The sequence below is a fragment of the Cupressus sempervirens genome, chromosome 3 (genome assembly GCF_028749045.1).
Source record: "Cupressus sempervirens isolate cs-2001-9-10 chromosome 3, ASM2874904v1, whole genome shotgun sequence".
Lineage (NCBI taxonomy): Eukaryota > Viridiplantae > Streptophyta > Pinopsida > Cupressales > Cupressaceae > Cupressus > Cupressus sempervirens.
This window is the reverse complement of record NC_143120.1, coordinates 974,903,044-974,929,260: the sequence shown is the minus strand read 5'-3', so window position 1 is coordinate 974,929,260 and position 26,217 is coordinate 974,903,044.

The following is a 26,217-nucleotide window of genomic DNA, read 5'->3' as shown; positions in this document are numbered from 1 at the left end:
ATATGTTTAAAGGATTCCAAAAGGAAATAAAGCAAAGGGTAAGAACTCCTAAGAAAAATATTGATAAATATACAAAATCTATGTTTTTTTATTATTGAGATTGATTGTACTATCATCGAGGTTGTAGAACCTAGACTAAAATTGATTCTTTCATTGGGTTATGAAGTTAGTTGTGAAATGATAGAGAAATATGCAAACATCATTCTTGGATCTCCAAGAGATCCTAGTGTGGAGAGATGGCACACTTACAAGGAGATATTTAATCAAGTAAGAGAAGAGTTGTACAAGGGATCAAGATAGAGAAAAGTGGAAAAACTTGTTCAGAAGATAGCAAAAAAAGAAGGCTTATCAAAGGAACAACAATCAACACTTAAGAAAGACAAAAACTATGTCACAACCACTTAGATTGGTGGTATGAGTGCAGAAAATATTAAGAATGGTGTAGTAGAAGGTATGCAACCACATGAGGTACCAAATATATAAGTTTTTGTGGTCGCTGAGACTAAGGTTACACCTCAACTGCAAAAATTCACAAGAAAGTCTACAATAATAACTTCACTTGTGAAGGTAGAGAAGCCAAACAAACCTTTGCTTTTATGGCCTTTCGGTCCTTTTCTCTATTCAACAACACTTTTTTTTTTCTTCTTTCATTCTTCTCTTCTTTCAATCTTATTCAACACATCCACTTACACCTCTCATCTCCCTTCACACACTCACACACATACACATCATTTTTTAGATGTATGGTATCTTGTATTTTTGGGTGTAAAAAACCTAGAAAAATATCTTGCTCAAACTAGTGAATTCAAAATTTGAATTGCACCACTGAGTAGTTCATGAACAACTCATGACACCACTTTATGTTTCTAGACTACTAGCCATGCAAGTCTAGTCTAGGACTATTCTTAAACCCTCCGTTCTTTCTCCTTTTTCCATTCTATCAGAGTGCCAATCCCATTTGAATGTTTTCCATGTCTATTTTTTCCTCTATCATAGTGTTGACTCATGATGTTGACTATAATAGTCTACATCTTACCTTCATCTCTTATGTTGACTAATGTAGATGTCTACTAGAAACCATGAGATGGTTAAGTTTACTTGATCAATCACCAATCAATGAATAACTTTGGTGTGTAGAGTATTTACAATACCAACTGCCCTTTCTAATGCCAATGAGACTTATAAGGTCAATAATATCCCCCTTTGGCATTTCTAGAAAAACTTATGATCCTTCTTGATCACCTTTGTACTTTAGCTTGCTAGGATTGAAATGGGTAGAATCTTTACCGATAAGTGGGTTTATTCATTTTATTTATCACATGTCTTTGTGACACCCCCTATGTTTGTTCATCTATACTTAGTATACTTCTTCCCTATTGAGTATGCTCACCCTTTCTTCTTCTATATATCTTATCTATATTTTATATCTCCCCTTTTCTTTTATATCTCCCCCTTTGTGTCATCTCTTTCTTTTTCTTTATATCTTCCCCTTTGTATGTTTAGCTCCCTCTTAGGGTCATCTTCCCCTTTGGTATATCTTCATATCCCACTCTTTCCTACTTTATCTCCCACTTTTTTTCATCAATGACAAGGGGTCATAGAATTTTCATGTATCTTTCCTTTGTAATGTCTAAGTGTGTCTACCATGACTAGTGGAGGTTCTTGAGTGGCACATCGTCAAATGATGTCTAGGTGACCTATAGTGCTTCATGAGTCCTTTTTAGAATGTCATCCAAATCTATCATGTACTTCTATGAGTTTGACATCTTTAGTAGAATGGGTAAAACATTCTTCATTAAATCTATTACAGTGTCTTTTTCTCTTGCAAGTTCCTTTCTATATTATAAGCTTCTTCTTTTGTTTCCTTTTGAAGATCTCACAAGTTGACTCATTAACATATGCAGTTATGAGTATTTTCTCGAGTTGGTCTATGATATTTGCATCAATGTCACACTTATCATCAATAACTAGTCCTTTTATCACTTTTCATGCTTTGATCAATGTTTGTGCTCATTCCTACTTCAAGTGAGATTGACTTATTACTTTGATCTTTTGAACCAATTGATGATGGTGATCAAGCTATTCATTTCTCATCTCCTATACTCTTCTTGCATTCCTATCCAAATCTTCCTAAATTTTGTTAGGATATTTTACTTCTTGAGCATCCTTTCCAAACAGTTCTCCTTCATCTTCAGAGCTTGAAGATGATGATGACGAGGATGGTAATCTTCTCCTTTTTCCTCCTTTTCTTGTTCACTTGTATGGGTTCATCTGTATCTAGTTGGAGTCTCTTCTTTTTGGATTTGGGCTTAATCAAGCTTTGAGAACTTTGGGTGATGTCAATAATCATTATAGACTTTTCTGGAGTAGCATGTTAGACCAATGGGTCAACTTTGTATTACATGACTCCTTGAACAAGTTTATGTTGGATTGTCCTAGTCATATCCCTTTCTAGACTCTTATTATCTTTGACAACATTATCTCCTTGTGATGTCAAAACATTTTTTGCATCCTTGTCCACTTCTTTCATATTTTTGTTGATGGGGTTAGCTTTTCTTATTGATCTTCTTCTTGTGCACTAGATTGAGTAACACTTTTATCTTTGTCTTCCTCCCATTGTGTTCTACATGATTTTTTTGTATTAGCTACCTGTGGTAGCTTAGGTTACTTGGGAGCCTCAGTTTGTTCCAATGTTCCTAGAGTGTTGTGTGTATTAATCATCCTTGATGATTTCTCACTTTCTTGAACAACTCTATTATGAGTGGTTGTGTACTCTTCTCTCCTAGGTGATGTAAGAGGGTTGGAATCAATAAGTATCTCTAGAATTTCTTCAACATATATTTCTTCTTTAGGCACTCTACTAGATCCAATCAATTTAATCTTCTTCTTATAATCCTATATCTAAATGCCCTTACCTTTTGAATCTACCAAAGTTTGAGGCTTAGCTTGCTCAATTTTCTTTTGTGCACATATTGATTCCATTTCCTATGCTATGATCTTCTAGCTTTTGAATGGGAATTCAAATACTTCATTTTCTACTCTTTTGTTAATTAGTGTAACATTTTTTTTTGAGTTACAAATCCTTCAAATTATGCATCAGCATACATTTTCCTCTCTAATGGGGCCTATTCTATCCTGAGCTTGTTCAGTGCATCATTCAGAATCACTTTGAGTTTAGCAACTCCTTCATGTCATATTTTTCCAAATGATAGGCACTAATTCTTTTGGTAGACCATTCTTCACCATTATAGGTTTCCTATTGTAAGTCCTTATATTAACTAGTATATCACTTATAACACTATTATCATCCTTCTCAATCATAAGTGGATATCCATACTTTATTGTGTTGTAGTTTACATTATGAACTAAATGATTTATGATATCATCAATTGAAAGTGGAGGTTTTGGATTAATACCTCTTTTTATAGGTCTTGTTATCCTTGCCCATGATTCTCCTATAGATGGATTTGATCTTTTGTGGACAAGTGAATGCTTATTCTTTGTTTCACCTTCATACCTCCTCTTCTTGGTTGTGTCCTCTTCACTCATTTGAGGTTTAGATGAGGACAAATCTCTTCTCGATTCAATATTTATCTCTCCGTCTACCAGCCTCTTAGGACTCGGTGTCTCTTTATTGGTGATCTTTATCTTCTTGCTTGAACTAGTTTGAGATTTGGTTCCACTTGTCTTTTTTATTTCTTTCCTTGCTTCTTCTCTAGTTTGATCCTTGTCTTTCTCAATTCTAGTGACCACGCTCGTCCTTATTGTGCTAGTACCACACATTGGTAGCTTGGGGTTAATAGGCATTGACAAAAGTAGCTCAATAGAGGGTCTAGCCTCTTATTAAGTAAGTTCATCTTGGAATGTTGTAAGCCAATGTGTTATGGGCTTCACAACTTGAATCATGCATGTGTCTATCTAGGATAGAAAAAACAACTCATTTTTGTACTCTTCTACTAGAGTAAAGGATATCCTTCCCTTCTTCATAACCTCCTTAAATCTATTAAAATTTATTGAACAAATCATCATTATTTTCTCCTTGCCTCATATACATTTTGCAAATTTTCTCAAAGATGAGCCTATCTCTTAACCAATTGACTAAGCTTTTCTAGGGCATTCTCATTTAAAATAGAAAAATACACATACCTGTCATGCCCAAATTTTCAGGTAAAACATAACTAATAATTCTTTTTTAAAGCAATCTTAATGAGTCACAAATTGACATATGCATGTTGCAACCAGGTTGTCGAATAGTTAGGTATTCACATTTCATATACTCAAGGTTTTCAAGTAATCATTATGTTCAAAGGTCGATACATACTTCAACCTCTAAATTGAAGTTCCTCCTTTGAGTTAGTTGATTGACATGAAGTAATATAGTTAAAGGTTTTCTTATTGCATTAACATTTACAACCAGGTCTTAGGTAAATAATCATGTTTTTGCACTTATGGGATGTAGATTGATTGAATATCTAATTCTAGTTTGGTGACATTGTTAGATGATTCATTCCATTTGATACCCTAGTATCACAACATAAATGATTATGATGGGGAATACTTTTTTTCATTTATTTAGGGCTTAGGTGATTACATATGGATGGATAATTCTAGCTTCCAATGTCATAGGTTTTCCCATAGAGTCTTGTTGTGTAAGCGATGGTAAGCAATATCACTTTTAATTCCAAATAGATGTTTTAAAGGAATGCTTCCATTTCTAGATATGTGGGTTATACGTCCTGACTTGTATAGTATTTGTATATAATATCATTATCACGGCGTGGGTGTGTAGCTTAATTACTTCTCCTTGAACATGAGATATAGAACCCCTATGTCACTACAAAAATTTTGAACCCTAATTACATACTACGAGGACTATTTTGTTAAATTCATCTTATCTTTTAACTGAACTCTACCTATTTATATAACTTACCTAAAATATTAAATCTCCTATACTTATCAATGCTATCACTAACTAATCTACTTACTAATTCATTTAAATAGTACTAATTAAAATGATCTCTCTTTATTACTAACCAACTTAATATCAATAACTACCAACTAAATTATCAAAATTATCTACTACTAAATAATACTCCTCGCTTACTAATTTTCATATTTCTAAAAACTAACTAATAAATAAATACTACTAATCATCCACTAAAATCTATTAACAATACTTTTCTATTAAATATGTAATTTGCATAATTTTCATCTAACTTAATTTTAACCACTAAACATTTTACTAACATAATTCACTAACTACTAATAACTATCTTATAACATTACCTACTAACTATACTATAAAAATTAACTACTAGCAAATTATTTTATACTACCTTCTATTTCATTATTACTAACATTTAATAATTTACTAACTAATATCCTAACACTCACAATTGACAAACTCGCTAACCCCTAACCTCTAACTACTAATTAATTCATTCACATTGCCCCTCCCCAAACTCCCACGTGGCTCTCCAACAAAGCATCCCATCAACCTTGTGAGTCATACCCATTCCTAAGCATACTGTCTAGCTCTGTAGCTATTTCTAACACTGCCTAACTATTTCTTAAACTCCCACATCCTTTCATATGTGCTATACCCATGAATTCGTGTTCACGTGCCCCTAAGATCATAGGGTAGGTGGCAGTTTTGGATGATCCTTAAATTCCCATGTCACATGAGTGGAGTGGGGATCGCATGTGGGCAATATCTCACTTGGTGTTTGGGAAGGAGTGAAGTGGAGTACTCCTTTTAAACAAAGGTCTGTTGAGATCTAGACTTTATTAATGCCACCTATCCCACGTTACTGTAGTGGCCAAGGTGGTGGTATGCCTAGAGGGTGTTAGGTGGAAAAAAAAGGTGTGGGGAGAGGGTAGGTTTGGTTATGAAGTGCACCGCATATATTTCTATATACTTTTAAATTATTTTTCCCTCTCAACATGAAAGTGTCGATTTGGAGGAGAGTAGTTAGGAATAAAATAAAGTTTATCTTATAGTACATACCTTTGAAAAGTGTTATGTCACTATCATGAGTTACTCACGTGACATATGTTATTTCCTGCATTCTAAGATTTATTATTATATTTTTCTTTTTCTTTTTTTCGTAAGACAAGGTACCAAGGGAATATTCCCTAATTTAAAAAATTTTCTATAATAGGGAGGGGGATTATTTCCCACTTCACTTCCAAATTCCAAAGAGCTAATATGTATGTACAGGCCTAACTTCTTGTGGGGATTTATCTAATTTCTCCATCCCCTTAAATCAACTATATTTCTAAGTATATGGGTTTGGTGGTAGTTTGACATTGTTGATATTAGTTTTTAACATACATAACTAATTAAGTGAATCTATTTAAAAATCACTTGAGAGATAAATTCAACTCATGAGATACATTTAAAACAAGATCGAATATGAACTAATAGGTTAAACTATTCTATCATTAATGGAACTTTATATGATATTTTCTATTGAACAATACTTTGTAAATACATTGTCTTGATTTGTTTCTTTATTCAAAATACAACAATATATGCACATTTTTCAAGTATCAAAATGGATGGCTATCCTTGAAATGAATCCTTTCCTTAATTCAAACTATGACACAATAATCTCTCCTTTTCATTACATCTAAATGCATAATCTAGAATTTTACAAAGCAATCACATATGATCATGTCTCCAAATTCTTCATCCCCTTAATGGATGCTTTCTTCACAACAATGTACATAAGATGATAACCTCACTTTTACAATACAATACACAAGGGACACAAGTGAAGGGTTCAAATGGTACAATGCAATATACGATAACATGGAGAAGGGTTCCATCCTTTCAAATAGATTTCAAAATTACATATCCCTTTCTTTCTACTATGTAATCATTCATTGCAAAAATATGAATAAGATGGATAGAGATTATCCATTACATGCACAATGCACAATTACAAGTTTTCTCCTTCAAGCAACATCTACAAGATGATCTTTCTAAGCTTTTTTCATTGCTCTCTTGAGCACAAAATCTGCAAATACATCACAAAAAAACAACAAGAACCATGGGTACTCTCCACCCAACCATAGGCTTCCAAGAGACCACCCCCGAGCCCGATGAACAAGGCTCAAACAAGGTTTCATTCCAATCTCACAGTGCATATAGATCACATTACAACACTTGAACAATTCCATCCCAAGGATATTTCACAATGGTTCACCAATGGAACCATGAACATAGGGTGAAGGTGTGCTTTTCAAATGGAGACTTTCCATATCAAACAATATTTGTAATAATCAAATTTAATGCCCTTTTGGGGCTTTCACAAATCAAAAAATTCCATGCCCGTTCAAGGCTTTCACAATTATCCTCCAAACACACTACCATTAGTTGTAGCTTCCTTGAAGCCCATGCTCCATAAACTTCCTTTCCACACCATACTTCCCTTATCACCCCCAGCAAGATATCACTGATTATGGCATACAATGGAGCCCATACTCCAAGGTTCTCAAATACATTTTCAAGCCCAACTAACCCCTTCACCCTAGACTTCTCTTCCCTTCCCAAAGGGTGAGTGAAGTCCTCACCCATGAACAACACTCATGTCAAAACAAATAAAACTAGGTAAAATCAAGGAAGACAATGCAACAATAAACACATCACAACATTTACAACACAACACACGATGTATAGTTTCATTTCATAGATTCAACAATATTATGCAACTTCAATAAAAAAAAAGGGCATGGGCACCAACCGTCAATCCAAGTAAAAAGGAAAGTTATAGTTGTTGAAGAGCTCCATTCCTTAGCCTTCTCCCTTCAAAACCCTAACTATCTCTAAACTTAGAGAGTGGGTGAACATTCTACTAGTTTGTCCAAGTCCACTAAAAAGACTCTCCCAATATCTTTTTTGGCAAAAACATCAAGCCACTATCTCTTACACCCTTATCCCTACCAAAATTGCTACTTTGACTAAGTGGAAAAAGTGGGGATAAACTCATGGGACAACTCAAATTTCGAATTGGTTTGAAAGTAACTTGTTTGGAGGGTTCCCAACATCATCTATGCCTACTAAAGGTTAAATTTAGACCCCCAACCCATATTACTATCATGAGAGCACTTATATTTCACCAAAATAACCTGCTCGGACCACTTTTTGTTCCTTAAAAGTTAATAGGAAGTTGGAATTCGAGTTTCCCTTGATGGACACTTCTCCTACAGTCTACCATAAGGGGTTATCTTCAGTATTGCATTCGGTTAAGTTTAGGTTAGGTGAATTTTGACCAAAACCCTAAATGACAACTCATCAACACACAGACAATACAAGTGTCAAGTGTCACATAAAAACAACACATTACATTTATAGTGACATGTCTCTAATTATATATGAATTAAACTATTACACACACATACAATTCATGTCTATGAAAAAAAACACATTACAACAAGGTTTGAATCTTTTTCACTGATTCAACCTTGGCTGTGTCATGCTCATAGGATCTTGAGTCTTGATTCCCCGTTAAATCCCATGGTTAAATTCCTGCACACTAAACTTGAGCATCAGTAGTCCAAGGAAATCATATAAAAATACATGTATATATGTGCATGACAATTTAATATTGCATAATTCACATTAGAATATTCACTTATCACATTTAACTTTCCTTTTTCTCATCACTTCATATAAAACATTCAAAACATTAAAAATATCAAATTTTGTTTATCAACATTAAACTTCACTTAACATGATCAAATTAATATTCTAAATAACTTCATAATCTACTTTCTATTATAGTGATGAAATATCGAATCCACAACTATTGAGTCCCTAGGCATGTGAATTAGGTCCTAGTGCATATCACAATCTATCATTTAACCCTAATTTCCACTTAAACATTACAATTTGACATTTCAAGCATTTCTACAATTTAGTTTCTATCAAAAAATTGTAATGGATTAGAACATGAATGGAATCATTTAACATATGATTTAGGTCCTAATGTGCAAACATAAGTGTGGATCATCAAAATGCAATATTAAACTAACATAACCCTATAGTCTCAAAAGTGTATCAAAACATAGAATTAAAAGTATCATAATAAAAATATGTCATCTATGCTAAGGGCAGATCGAGTGAGGCCTCACAATATCAAAATGGCTCTATATTTAAATGGGTGTACCTTGTAGTTCTCTTTTATCTTTGTTAGGTTCATCATCAGTTGTTCATACAATTGTCTTCTTGGGTCAAATGGGGCATTGTTGTGGGTAATATGGTATAATCTATATGCTTCTCCATGGGGTACACTATTCTTCTTGCTGGAATAATAGATTTGATATGCAACTACTATGGCAAAAAACCTCATTTCAGGGTCTGGTATATCATCGATGACTAATGATTGTCTCTTTCTCCACTCATTCTAGAAACTTTATCTAGTGTGGCATTTCTTGTATTTAGTCTCATTTTAGTGGCATTGAACCATGTTACCCTTTGGATGGCTTGCTTCATGATTATTTAAGGCATGTCAAGCTATATGTATTCATCATGTAGTCTTCTTGGTACAAGTCTTACCTACTCTTCCTAAAATAAGCTAGGAATGTCTATTGCATGATATAGTGTGGTGCTCAGTAGGTGATTCCATTCCTTCTTCAATATTTTGTTCCCAATGAATGTATACGATACTTCATAAATCTTATCTGCTCTTAGATCTATTTTTTTTCTCTTTAAATATGCACTCACATCTTCAATGAGTAGCATATCTACAAGCAATGAGGACAATACCACTATTTGATTCCCTATGTTTCCCCTAAGTGCTCGGATGAGGTCTAAAAACTTGACAGAAGGGCAATGCGCAATTTTGAGCCTGTAGATCAAGAGCTAGCATTTCCAAAAAGTGATTTTAATAGCCAATCGGAGCAACGATTCATGAGTTATGGCCTTCAGAAGTTGGGCTACCAAAATTTCTAAAATAATTTGTCAAAGATATATTTAGCTGACTCTATGTGTATTGTAAGGGTCTATCAGTCCTAGGTATTAATTTTGAGCATCTAGAACCTTCCCAGACGGCATAAAACTGCCTATTTAAAAAAGGCGCAAAACATTGTCTAGGACAGCTCTGGGGATAGTTCACAACTTGTCTTGCAAATTATTGGATTGAAGGCACCCATGTGGGTTAGCATATTGTACTTATGAATTCTATAATTCCACATTTGCAATGCAAATAAGAAGTCCATATTTTTCACATTTTTTGTTGTTTCTATGTTTCTGTTATGAGTTTATGGTATTAAGGGGAGCTCCTTGTTTGGATGATTCACCTTCTTCTGTATATCCAATTCCTACTTTTCCTTTTTGTCTGTAATGACTTTACTCATTCAACTAATTCATGTCTGCTTGAGATTTCATCATTCTTTCATTGGTTTATGTTTCAATGTTTAGGTCATTCTGCAATCTTCATTTTTTGATCTTAGGTTCATGATTTCTTCATTTGCATTGGTGAGCTGATCAATGAAGTCTACTTGATGAAGGGATAGGTGCTAAATTTCATTGTTCTTTCCTCTATCTCTTCTCTTATCTTGTTTTTCTCTTCCATGACTTCACACAATCTTACTGACTAAATTTCTTGCTCTCTTCTTAGTTTTCTTGCTTCTTCTTGAAGAGAACTTTTCTTTTCCAATAGTTCTTTGATTGCTTCATTAGCTTCATTTGAATTGCTTGAATGAATGTCTTCAATTCTTTCTTCAATGTAGAGTGAATCATTCATTTGGACTGCAAGATCTTTTCTTATTTTCAGAGATTGAGAGAGTTGCTCTTTTTCTTTCTTGAGTTTTCCAATACCCAATTCCAAATGCAGCTTCTCAATGTCAATAGCCTTGTCAAGTCTGAATACCTTTGTTGCCTTTGATCTTTGCTCAAGCTATTAAACTTTTCTTTGAGAACCACAAAGCTCTAATACCAATTATTGGAAATATTATGACACGCTAAGTTACTAAGAGGGGAGGGATGAATCAGTAACTTATAAAACTTTATCCTTAAATAGCAATTTATCCTTATGTATATTCTGTAGGATTTGAGCAAAAGCGCATAACAAATCCATGAAGCCTAAGAAAATCTGCATGCAGAAAACCTGTCACAGAGAAGAAAAAGACAAAAAAAGGCAAGGGTTTGATCTAAAAAACTCAGAAGAAGAAGAAAAATATTATTCAATGGATTCAAGAATTTACAAAGAGATCAATCCTTATAAAGGAGATCAAAACTCAAAAAGGGTAACCTAAAGCCTAAAAAAGTTGGGGTTGCACATTATAATAAATAAAATATTAATTATATGTACCTACGAGATAGCTTAAGCAAACTAGAGTAATAGGAAACTTAATTAATTAAATCAAAGTGATTTAATTAATAAGTAAAAATAACTAATTACTCTAACACACACCCCCCCCCCCAAGCGAAGCTCAGGAGGTAAGCTAACCTAGCACAACTATGAAAGCAAAAAAATGGGTCCCAGCAACAAGGCCTGATTAGGTACCCAATACAACAAAATCTCTATGAAACGGAGAAATAGAGAAAACCACATGGGAAAAACCCTACTCCAAAAAGAGATAGCAAAGAATGTTCTAGAAGATAGGAACAAATAGAGATCATGAAGAGAACCACTAAATCATGAAAAGCTGCAAACTCTATCAAAAAGTGTTGATTTGAAGAACCTCCATGGAAATAGAAGGCATGAACCGAGTGTGTCTATATGGTAGATGATCCATCTCACCAAAATGCATAGGTAGCCAGCCACTACAATTGCCTAGTATATAGGATCAGGTACTAAATACATAGTTCACACTAACGAACCATCGAACCAAGGAAGCATTAGAAGCAACAATATAACCCCCCCTTAATGCAGATGAGGTGAGGTGACAGGCAATTGAAAAGGTAGGCCAAAAATCTCCTACAACACAAGAACCAAACACATCAAGAGTGAGGTACAAACACCTATAAAGGCACGTGTCACCGACATTGCATGAGGCAAAAGAGGAAGAAGGCATAAAACTAGCAAACAACTATCCCCCCCCATGGCACTTTATTAAATAGTGCGAGTACAATGAATCACAATGATGAAAAGGATCCCGAAACACAAGAGTGGCACTTTATCTTAGTGTGTTTGCATAAAGATTCTTACAATGAATATCAACAATGATCTGAAAAAGCATAAGGCTGATACAACAAAAGGTACAGCCCAAAACAAAGCATTTGAAGCAACAAAATCGATCCTCGGACCTGAAACAACCAAGATATCCACCAGAATACAAAAATGCATAAGATTGAATAAAAAAAATTTAGAATAGAATTTGGAACAACAACTAGCATCACTGGAAAGAGTACGGAAACACCTTTCGAACGATATAAAGAAGTCCAAAATCGAAGATCGGATGCTCAAGATACGCCTCTCAGAGTGCAAAATAGAACATCTAGCTTTGACTGCCAAAATAGGAAACCAAATTGCATCAAAACTCAAAAATACCTACACAAATATCTTTTTCTTGGAACCACCTTTCTGGTGCATTTTTTGGATCGAAAAAATACGTTCGTATGCTCAAGTTACGGAGAAAAAACCAACAGGACCCTTGAAATGCAAGAAAAAATATTATTTTTTAATAATTGAGCAAAAGCGCATAACAAATCCAGGAAGCCCAAGAAAACCTGCATGTATAAAACCTATCATGGAGAAGAAAAATACAAGAAGAGGCAAGGGTTTGATCTGAAAAACTCAGACGAAGAAGAAAAATAGTATTCAACGGATTCAAGAATTTACAAAGAGATCAATCCTTATAAAGGAGATCGAAACCCAAAAGGGTAACCTAAAGCCAAAAAAAGCTAGGGTTGCACATTATAATTAATAAAATATTAATTATATGTACTTACAAGATAGCTTAAGCAAACCAGAGTAATAGACAACTTAATTAATTAAATCAAAGTGATTTAATTAATAAGTGAAAATAACTAATTACTCGAACATATTCTGATCTAACTACATGCATGAGAAACTAAAAACATGAAAACATACACAACACTTTAACAAACAAAATTTGGTGACCCATAAACCTTTCAAATAGAAAGTAAAACTAGGGTGGGGATGATACCCATAAGCTTTAGTACTGCAATATAAAGTTGGCCTGTTAAGGCTTACAATGATCATTTTTAATGATCTGCCCTGTTAGGAGCGATAAGGATTACTAGGTCCACCTTGCAAAAGAATTTACAAACATACAATGAAGTATGCGCTCAGTAAAGATATTTACATAAGACTGTTAAGTCTACCTTGTTAAAGGATTTGACTGATCCACCTGTTAGGATGAAGCAGTAGTTGATCTCTAATCTACAACTTAGTTTGCTGAATAAGATTCCTCTATGTGTACAAATCACCTTGCTGTGATAGATAAATCTTCACTACTCCTTATACTACTATAGCCTTTGTAATTTTCTCTTCTACTCTTCTCTAATTATTACATTACTTTTTTAAAAAAAAAAATTGGATATGATACAATACATTACATATATATCAATCCAATTATATAATTACAAAGTTGACCACAATACAAGTTTACACAAATATTACATAGTCAAAAAGAGTGTAGAAACTCAGGTTCTGAAGACTAACCCGGTAAGGTTCTAATACTTAGCATCCACTGTCAATGCTTGACATCATCATGAACTTGGTAGACATAGAAGCTCAGTTCATACTGATCACTTCCAAGTAGTCTTGAACTTGATCTGCACTGATGACTTGGTGAATATTGTGAAACTTGACATATAAACTGAATCACTTGATTCACAGTGCATAGCTCGTCAATGCTATCACTTTGAGCTTGGTATAAACTAAGTCACTTGGTTAACATAGAGTAGCTCGATTAACACTGGACTTGCATCACATCAACTGTGAACTCAGTAAGCACTGCACAACTCGATTTGCACTAGTAAATTTGCATACACTGATATGCCCAGCTTACACTGCTAATCGTTACCTTTGTAGTAACTACTTGGTACAAAATTGAAATATGTCCATAGGACTCGGTAGCAACTGTAGAACTCAATAACAACTGAAATGCTTGGTTAACACTGTTAACTATACAATATGCTCGGTATGAACTTACAATCTAAATAAGTGTATGTCACTAATAAAAAACATGATTGGAATGTCAACAAGACTATTTTCACAATTAATCAATTCAAATGTAGTAAATTCCCCAACTAAAGAATCTAATATGACTTTACCAGGATCGATTGAGCTCAATTCTTGAATAGTAGAGAAATTCTAGTTGCATACCTATGTGTAAGGGTTATGAGAACTTTACTTAAAACTTCTTCATCTTCAAGTCTCCCCTCAACTTCTCTGATAGTAGAAATAATCTCCTTTATCCTTGTATTGTATTGATCAATGTTTTCACCATCTTACATCTTCATTTCCTCATATTTTCCTTTAAGAGTATCAACCTTATCTTTCAATAAATTTTCATCAAGTCCATGTATTTTCAATAATTTTTTCCAAGTGTCCTTAGCCATGGTCATGCCTTTGATGTCAATATATTTTGTGTTATTCAAAGCACTTGCAATATCTATCATTATTGAGTTGTAAACCAATCATTTTCTCTTATCATTTATTGTAAGGGTACCTTTTGGTGGTACATATCTTTTAGTATGATATCCAACAAAAAGAATTTGAAAGTCTTGACATGTGCAACTTCATCTTTCTTGCTCATATGTCAAAATCATCCTTAGCTTTTATGAACTTGGGTGCATTCTTCCTATACATATTGAGATCTTTATCCTTAGCTATTCAAGCTTCCTAAATCAGGGAACCAAATCTCTAATACCAATTGTAAGTATAGTATTGATTAGTAATAGTAGGGGTAAATAGGTAATCACCAACCCAATAAACTTAAGGCATAATAAAACTTGTCAATGTGACTAACCTTTAACCTCTTAAACTTCTTATCAACATAATAGGTAAGCTAAAATTTAAAGTAACATGAAACATATGAAAACAAATCCATTTTATCATAACACTAAATATATTTATGGAAACTAGATTAGGATAAAAACCATGGTGCGAGTATGATGCTCACAAATATTTGTACTCTTCTAGAATATGCTCTATTAGGAGGCTATCCGAATAAGGGTTACAACAACACTATTAGGTACTACTTAGTTAAGGGATTTCCCTAGAGACCTGTTAGAGTCTTATACCCTATTAGGAGTATCATTGTTAGAGGATTTTAAACACTCTTTTGAGAATGTCACTTGGTTAAAGGATTTTTCAAAGATCTATTAAGATTGCCTAATCAAGGGTTTTTTTTTTTAAATGGTTAAAGAGTAACATCTAATAATAATCTATAAATTTTCACTACCTCTACTAGATCATATCTAATGAATCTTTGTAACACATCAACATATCATACATGATCCTCTACATCAATCATAATCAACTGTGTGTCTTCTTCTGTGATTGCAACCTTTTCCAACATTCTTCTCTTCTATGATAACATTTTTTTTTCCTTTGTTAAGTGGAATTCCTTCAATAATAAACCCTCAACCCAAATCAAATGATCTAGATTTAGCATTATGAATCTAACCATTCCTTCTTTCTTTTTCTCTAATTGTGTCAGCTTGCATTTGATCTTTACCTTGAAATTCACTCCAAATTCGTAAGCTATTTTGACCTTGTAGGAAATTATTGAAGGATATTGTTCAAATGTATTACCTCAATATTTTTTTCATCAATTCTTTCCTTGAATCATGCACCAACCTTCCCTCTATCTAATACAAATAATCTTTTTGTATACTAATTCAAATCTTACGATCGCACCTTGAATCTTCACTAACTATTCTTCATTCACTAACATGTCTTATTTGTTTAACTATTTATCTCTTATTCCTCTGTACCTATTCATGAAATTCACCTATTCCTTTTCCTATTCAGAGAATAGGCTTAGTTTACTGATAAGACCTTGTTTACCTATTCATCTATCTAGTTCACCTATTTAACTTTTCTAACAACATGAATTCAATCTGATCAAATCACATTTACCTGTAAACCTTATTGGGTGCTATCCTAAATACATCACATTAACATCATCATGAGGCATCCCAACAATAGATTCAACCACTTCCTATACAGATTTGAAGAAACATTCAAACCATTTGAATTCTCATCAATGACTATCTCAACATTTATGCTATTTGATTCCTATCTCTATAACTTACTCAAATCTTTACATAAATAGGTGTTATAATAGGCTTAGCATCTGTACACATTACTTGACATTTATGTATGATAAAAACACCTATATCATTCTACAACTTACTCTTTCTCTAATATATATGTGTTAACACGTCAAAACACTTGAAATAAATGACAATAATATAATTGATTATCTTATCATTAAATCATGTTTTGATCTGTGTCACATCATCATCAACATTATGCCAACAATATCTCATCATATGGGAAATTCAAAATACTTAAACAACTTACAACTTAGGTATTAGCACCAATTTATCAATATGATATACTAACAAATCTATTTCACCCTACAAACAACAAAATAAGAACCATATTATCATAAATAAAACATACAAATGAATGCATGCAAACTGAAAAATATTCCAAGCTTTTGTTGCTTCTCTTTACTTTGTTGAGATGTAGCTCTTAGTTGTGATTTGGGAAACACCCTAACTTAAACCTTTGAGAAAATGATAAAATGGTATGATAGAAAAGGAGTATGGTTGATAATTGGATAGATATTTGATGCATAAATTCATGATGAAAACTTGTAGAAGTTTGAAACAAAATTGACAAAGATAAAGGGGGAGAGAGGGGGAAAGAGATATGAAGAAATGGTGGTTTCTTATATAGAAAATCATGATTGAAATGGATGAATCGAGAAGAAGACATTAGGAAGAGAAATTAGATTTTTTCTAATTTAAAACTAGTAAAATAAAACATAAAATATGAAGATATTTTCAATTTTTGGAGAGAAAGTTTCCAAAAATGGAAACGAGATTTTTTTTTTCTAATTTTAAAGAATATTTGATTTTTAGAAAAAGTGATTGTCCAATTTGTGAGGATTTTTAGTTATTAGAATTGATAATTCCTCATTAAAAAATTTCTTCTTTAGATTTTAGAAGATTTAATTGAATTAAAATTTATTTTTAATTTGAAATATGAAATTAAATGGAATTAAATAGAATTAATAGGAAATTAAAATTGAGAGAGATTAAGTAGAAATGAACTTAAATTAATTTTCATAATTAATTTAAGGAATGAATTAGCTAACTTAGATAATTAATGATAATTATGTAAGTTACAGGATTTTAGAGATGATTTTTTTCAGATTACAATAAAAATGGGTTTTAAGGGGACCCAAAACCCTATAGAAAAACCTAAAAACTAAATAATCTAGCTAAAAGTCCCACGAGGTTTTGCAAGGACCTAGAACCTACAAGTATGACGAAAAGCCAAAAAATAGGTTTTACAAGGACTTGAAACCTCAAAACAATCAAATATATAGATAAAAAGCTGGAAAATAAAAATTGCTAGAGATACATTTAAAACAAGATTGAATATGAACTAACATATTAAACTATTCTATCATTAATGGAACTTTATATGATATTTTCTATTGAACAATACTTTGAAAATACATTATCTTGGTTTGTTTCTTTATTCAAAATACAACAATATATGCACTTTTTTCAAGTATCAAAATGGATGGCTATCCTTGAAATGAATCCTTTCCATAATTCAAACGATGACACAATAATCTCTCCTTTTCATTACATCTAAATGCATAATCTAGAATTTTACAAAGCATCACATATGATCATGTCTCCAAATTCTGCACCCCTTAATGGATGCTTTCTTCACAACAATGTACATAAGATGATAACCTCACTTTTACAATACAATACACAAGGGACACAAGTGAAGGGTTCAACTAGTACAATTCAATATACGATAACATGGAGAAGGGTTCCATCCTTTCAAATATATTTCAAAATGACATATCCCTTTCTTTCTAGTATGCAATCATTCATTGCAACAATATGAATAAGATGGATAGAGATTATCGATTGCATGCACAATGCATAATGACAAGTTTTCTCCTTCAAGAAACATCTACAAGATGATCTTTCTAAGCTTTTCCCATTGCTCCCCTGAGCACAAAATCTGCAAATACATCACAACAAAACAACAAGAACCATGGGTACTCTCCACCCAACCATAGGCCTCCAAGAGACCACCCCTGAGCTCAAGGAACAAGGCTCAAATAGGGTTTCATTCCAATCTCACAATGCATATACATCACATTACAACACTTGAACAATTCCATCCCAAGGATATTTCACAATGGTTCACCAAGGGAACCGTGAACACAGGGTGAAGGTGTGCTTTTCAAATGGAGACTTGCCATATCAAACAATATTTGCAATAATCAAATTTCATGCCCTTTCGGGGATTTCACAAATCAGAAAATTCCATGCCCATTTGAGGCTTTCACAATTATCCTCTAAACACACTACCATCAGTTGTAGCTTCCTTGAAACCCATACTCCATAAACTTCCTTTCTACACCATACTTCCCTTATCTCCCCCAACATGATATCAATGATTATAGCATACAATGGAACCCATACTCCAAGGTTCTCAAATACATTTTCAAGCCCAACTAACCCCTTCACCCTAGACTTCTCTTCCCTTCCCAAAGGGTGAGTGAAGTCCTCACCCATGAACAACACTCATGTCAAAACAAATAAAACTGGGTAAAATCAAGGAAGACAATGCAACAATAAACACATCACAACATTTACAACACAACACATGATGTATAGTTTCATTTCATAGATTCAACAATATTATGCAACTTCAATGAAAATAATGGCATGGGGACCAACCTTCAATCCAAGTAAAAAGGAAAATTATAGTTGTTGAAGAGCTCCCTTCCTTGGCCTTCTCCCTTCAAAACCCTAACTGTCTCTAAACTTAGAGAGTGGGTGAACACTCTACTAGTTTGTCCAAGTCCACTAAAAAGACTCTCCCAATATCTTTTTTGGTAGAAACATCAAGCCACTATCTCTTACACCCTTATCCCCACCAAAATTGCTACTTTGACTAAGTGGAAAAAGTGGGGATAAACTCATGGGACAACAAATTGGTTTGAAAGTAACTTGTTTGGAGGGTTCCCAACATCATCTAGGCCTACTAAAGGTTAAATTTAGATCCCAACCCATATTACTATCATGAGAGCACTTATTTTTGACCAAAATAACCCCCTGCAACCACTTTTTGTTCCTTAAAAGTTAATAGGAAGTTGGAATTCTAGTTTCCCTTGATGGACACTTCTCCTACAGTCTACCATAAGGGATTATCGTTGGTACTGCATTGGGTTAGGTTTAGGTTAGGTGAATTTTGACCAAAACCCTAAATGACAACTCATCAACACACAGACAACACAAGTGTCAAGTGTCACATAAAAATAACATATTACATTTATAGTGACATGTCTCTAATTATATATGAACTAAACTATTACACACACATACAATTCACGTTTACGAAACAAAACACATTACAACGAGGTTTGAATCTTTTTCACTGATTCAACCTTGGCTATGTCATGTTCATAGGATCTTGAGTCTTGATTCCCCATTAAATCCCATGGTTAAATTCCTACACACTAAACTTGAGCATTAGTAGTCCAAGGAAATCATATAAAAATACATGTATATATGTGTATGACAATTTAATATTGCATAATTCACATTAGAATATTCACTTATCACATTTAACTTTCCTTTTTCTCATCATTTCATATAAAACATTCAAAACATTAAAAATATCAAATTTTGTTTATCAACATTAAACTTCACTTAACATGATCAAATTAATATTATAAATAACTTCATAATCTATTTTCTATTATAGTGATGAAATATTGAATCCACAACTATTGAGTCCCTAGGCATGTGAATTAGGTCCTAGTGCATATCACAATCTATCATTTAACCCTAATTTCCACTTAAAATTTACAATTTGACGTTTCAAGTGTTTCTACAATTCAATTTCTATCAAGAAATTGTAATAGATTAGAACATGAATGGAATCATTAAACATATCGTTTAGGTCCTAATGTGCAAACATAAGTGTGGATCATCAAAATTTAGTATTAAACTAACATAACCCTATAGTCTCAAAAGTGTATCAAAACATAGAATTAAAAGTATCGTAATAAAAATATGTCATCTATGCTAGGGCAGATCGGATGAGGCCTCACAATATCAAAATGGCTCTATATTTAAATGGGTGTACCTTGTAGTTCTCTTTTATATTTGTCAATTTCATCATCAGTTGTTCGTACAATTGTCTTCTTAGGTCAAGTGGGGCATTGTTGTGGGTAATATGGTATAATCTATATGCTTCTCCATGGGGTAAACTATTCTTCTTGCTGGAATAATAGATTTGATATGCAACTTATGGCAAAAAACCTCATTTTAGGGTCTGGTATATCATCGATGGCTAATGATTGTCTCTTGCTCCACTCATTCTAGAAACTTCATCTAGTGTGACAGTTCTTGTATTTAGTCTCATTTTAGTGGCACTGAACCATGTTACCCTTTGGATGGCTTGGTTCATGATTATTTAAGGCCTGTCAAGCTATATGCACTCATCATGTAGTCTTCTTGGTACAAGTCTTACCTACTATCATGTAGTCTTCTAGGTACAAGTCTTACCCACTCTTCCTAAAATAAGATAGGAATGGCTATTGCATGATGTAGTGTGGTGCTTAGTAGGTGATTCCATTCCTTCTTCAGTATTTTGTTCCCAATGAATGTATACGATACTTCATAAATCTTGTCTACACCTAGATCTAAGTTTTTTATCTTTAAATATGCACTCACATCTTCAATGAGTAGCATATCTACAAGCAATGAGGACAATACCACTATTTGATTCCCTATGTTTCTCCTAAGTGAGGTGACCACATATTCTGGCTCATCAAATTCCTTATTGCTAACCAAATCAATCTTGTGACTACTATGTGCCATGATACTTTTTCTGATTTCTAAAAGTGATTTTCTCCTGTTGCTTTTGAGTCTCCACCCTTAGGTCAGAAATCTCTTCTCAAGTATAATGACACAAATATTTAGTTAGGCTTTTTCATGAATTTTGCACAGCTCAGGAATTCGAGTTTACAAAGTAGTTAATGACACCTTGTTAATGTATTTATACCCTTTAATACAAAATTGTTAGGTTAATGTTAATATGCAACGGTAAACAAAATTCTTACCTACCTATTATTTTGCAATTAATCCTAATGACCCATCCAGTAATGGTCATAATCCTTATACACTCGTGTCTTGTTGCAGGTTCTTCATGCTTTTCTAGTATGTTGGTTGTGTCACTAATGCATCCTTTTACCAATTTTGAATAGGGGACTACTGTATGATTATTTTATTTTCATACAACCTCTTCTAAGCTTGGATCAACTTAGTTATCCTTGGAAGTCTCACCCTCAACTTATGAGCTTCTAGCTTCTTCAAACTTAACCACTTCACTCTCATTAGCCTTCTTTAGCCATATTTTGTTGAATTATATTATGACTTGAACCTCTTTTTCCATCCAAGTTTTGCATTTAGACTCCTCTTCTTGATTTATAATCTCTAGCAATATGATCTATCTTGGCATAGTAGTAACAAGCCATGCTCGTTTGTCTCCAAGGTCATGAGTACTTTTCTTTGACCAGTTCTTAGTTTGTATAATTCTATCGTATGTCATATGTTCTCACATGTTGAATAGACCAGTGCAAAGAACTTGTTCTTCCAGTCGGGATTGGAGGCTCTTTTAGACTATTGGATTGACCTTTCTCTTGATCTATAGACCCCGACCTTGTGTTTGTACTTATTACAAAAGTAACAATGCCCATCAAATATTTTCTCATTTGAATGAGATCTACACTCTTGAGAAGAATGACCATACCAGTGACATGTGTTGCAATACCTGTAGAAGGTATTTTTGTTGTGGTTGTAACCTTTCTATGCTAACATATATTTGAAGTTTGACCTACTTTACCACAACAATGACAAGTTGGTTTCTTAGGTTGCTTACCTTTAGATAATGTTTTCCCTTGTCCATGTTGGCTTTGGTTCTTTCTTCCAGATGGCTCACCTCTTTCAAACTTGTTGTTGCCTAGCCAAGATTGATTGTGCTCTTCATATTCCTCTAGGCTTTGAGTTTCTCATCTATCTTGTCAGAGTTGTCGTTGAACTTTTTCAGCTTCTCATTTCTTTCATTGGTGTTCCTTAGTTCCTCAGTCAACTTTTGAATATACTCATCCTTTTATCTAGCATTCTCTTCAACGATTCTCTTGTCATCTAGTGCCTCCCTTAGTGAATTTTCAGCTTTCTCTAGTGCCTATGTAGTGTCACCTTTCTCTATATATGTTTTTCTTAGCTAACTTTATGACATATTTGGTTAACTTCTTATTATCATTCATAAGGTCACAGGTTGTTTCCTCTAATTTTTCTGAGATCTCCTATTCTCTCAATGATCTCATGGTTGTCACTGAGTTTGTTTTCACCAATGATTCTCTCAATTTCTCCTTTAGGTCATCAATAGTATCAAGAGCTTCCACATATTATTTTTTGCACTTCATGGTTGCTATCTGATGTTCACTCAAGTTTTTAGGCTTTTGGTTGCTAGGATATGAGCACTTAAACCAATTGTTAGGCCCTACCAATATTGAGATGGGGTGAATCAGTATCGACTCCAAAACCAATTATTATCTTGCCCATTCCAAATATATTAAACAAAGACCATTTAAATAACAATACAATGCTAAATACGATACAAGTATGTAGGCTCACACACAAAAGAATTCATTAATGTACACATAGTTTTATATATGGAAACCCTCAATGAGAGGATGAAAACCACAATGGGGATAATATATCCACTAGCCTTTCACTGTAGGTAAAAGGTTTCCTAGTTAAGAGCTACAACTTGTTCCTTCTGGGAATACATCTGATTAAGAATTGTTGCAACTTGTTAGGATTACAATTAGCCTATTAAGGCTACCTTGTTACAAGATTTTATAAGCACTCCCTTTGAGAGACATCTTGTTAGAAGATTTATCATAAGCTTGCTACTAAATCATGCTTGATCAAGAGCTTACAAAATGATTACAATGGTTAGAAAGCAATCAAATATGATCTAGACTATATGGAACACCTTGCTCGATAGATCTCTAGTGTATTCCTAGAAGATACCTTGATCTTCTCTTGTCGCTTGGGAAATTATTGTGGTAGTTTCTATATCACTACTCTTCTCTTTATCTTCTTTCCCTTATCTACAATGCAAGAAGCTACTTCATTTCATCAATTGCCAATCAATGACAACACTTTGGTGTTGTACCATCTTAAATTGGAAACACCCCAATTTAATGAAGGTTTAGCACCCATTTAATGCATTTATCTTATATTTTTCCTCCTTTTAAATAATTAATTTAATCTCAGTAGACCTTTTATTAATTTAGAATTAATATAAATCTTGGACCTTTATTTCTCTTAAATATTGTGTCCTTATTATTAATTAATTAATTAAAATGAATATTTAAAATCGATCCTATCCTAAACAATATTTTATCTCCCCTATAAATTAATATTATATGTCTCCTCTTATTTTATAAATTTGGGTAGACCTTTTATTGATTGAAATAAATAATCCTTAATTTACTCCCCTAAGAAATATCATTTATTGCTCCACTTTAAGATGGGTCTCACCTCATTTTAAAATTTGAGGCATTGGCCACTTTGAGATTTCTATAAAAGGGAGTCTTCTCATTTAATTTTCACATCACATCAAGACACCCAAGCATTCTATGATCAAGCACTCATGCTCAAGCACTCAAGCATTTAATTCCTCAAGCATTCTCTAATCAATTCCTCCATTTGAGATCAAGGATTCAAGCATTCAAGCATTTAAGAAATATATCCTTCAATCCATTCAAGACCCTTTGTTTCATCTTCCACATCTAGTCATCTTCATCTTCATGATCCAAATCAATTGGTGAGATGGGCACACTACATTCAATTCGAGAGATCCTATTATTGTAAGGTGAATTCATACATTTTCCTTACAATTCTGTAATTTAATTATTTCAATTCAAGGTTAATTTCTAAATTGGTGTTTGACTGAGGTAAACCCCTGTTCAACAACAAAAACCATTTTTATTGCAGATTGTCGATCTTAGATTGACAAACAAGTTATAGATTTGAGTACCCTTTTAAGCTTTCATCAAAACTACAAGATTAGAATCAACATTACATACCATCATTAGGGGTGCATTGCACCCTTGAAGATTCCATTTCACTCTTGAAGATTATAGTTCTCCCCTAATGGGTTAATCAAGGTTGCAATGCACCCCTAATTTACTTAGGTCACCCTTGATTTCTCGCCAAATGATTTATGCATTTTATCTATGGTGCAATTTCCAATCTAGATAACAAGAATCAATTCTTTTAGAGGCCATTTGACAACTTATTTTTTTAGGTTTTTCACAAGGTATATGTTTTCCCCTCTTTCATTTCAATACATTCTATCATTGCTCAAGTCTACATTGCATATCTACATAGTTTCTCTTCATTGCTCTTGTTGCATTAGGGTTTCAAGGACTTTTGTATCCTTTCTCCAACCCTATAGCCATTAGTTCTTTACTTGAATTAGTCCTCCTTCATCACTTAGTTGGAACTAATATTCCTAGAGCTAGTTACCTTAGAGTTGAGATTGGAAGGGCCGATCTCCATGACTCCCTCTTTGAGTTGTATAAGTGAGATTTTTGATGAACTTAGGATTTTATATCCTTGATTCATATTTTCCCGTATACATCTTTGTTGAACCCAACCTTCAATATTTCCTCTTTTGACTTTGGAGTTATATAATTGTAATTTTTTGTGTGTTCATCCATCTTTGGCGAACCCAACTTGTGCACTCTTTCTTATTGGAGTTAGATCATTGCATGCTATTATGTGTTCATCTTTCTTTAGAGTGAGGTTATTGCATTCTCATCATACCTTTTGGAGTTAGATTGCTTTATCTCTTCTATTCCTTTTGCATTACATGTTTATATTTATCCTGAAAGCATTTCCTTCATGTTGCAAAAGTTGTTTAGAGCACTTTTCCATCATTCCTCTATCTCTTTTTCCATAAAAAACAAATACTCCTTTAAAATATATTTCCCCTAAAAGGAATTTATTTTGTATATGTGATGTCGCCTTCTCTTCTCTTACATTCCATCCTATGGTAATATCAAGGAAAAAGATGATCTTAACCTTTCCCTTGTTTCTCTTTCTCTTTGTGAGGAATAATTTAAGATTGATATTAACTTATCTCCTAATATAGACCTTATCTATAATTAATCTTTTGATAAGCATAATTTTCTATCTTATTTCAATTACTTTACTTTTTCTTCTATGGTGTGCTTTATTAATCAAGATACTCTTCTGATTTGTGATTCTCCTATTTGGGATGAATCCTTAGATGATGACACTGATTATTCACTTCCTCATGAGAGAACCTTAGTTTACAAGGATACAAGCATAGATGACATTTCATTTCAACATGAAAAGCTTGATATTTTAGAACAAGATGAAGACATTATAAATTATTTTTTTCATTTGACCTTGCCTTCATTTTATGCTCCTAGTAAAGTAGAACCATTAATGGAAATCCCCAATCCCTATTATATGGATTCCTTAGAAAAGTAGGACAATGGTTATCTCCTTAATGTTCTTCCTTCTAGTGATGAATCTATGGAGACATGAGCTCTTAATCAAGTTAATATTGTTCAACCCATCCTCAGTGTTAAAGGCTACCCTCTTCTCACTATTAAAGGTTGTCCTCTAACTATTAAGGGAAAATATAGCAGCCCTTTGGATTCTCAAGAAGTATCTCACAACTATCATACAAGGAGTAATTCTAAAACTACTACTTTTCTTCTACCCTCTCAACCCATTTTTCCTCATGAACCTCATCTTTCTCAAAATATTGGGTTTAATTATGATTTAGTATCACAATTACGTAATACCCCCACCAAGATTTCTCTTTGGGAACTTCTTCAAATATCTCCTACATATCATCAAGCCTTGAAAAAAGCTTTATCCAATACCTCTATTCCACCTCCTAA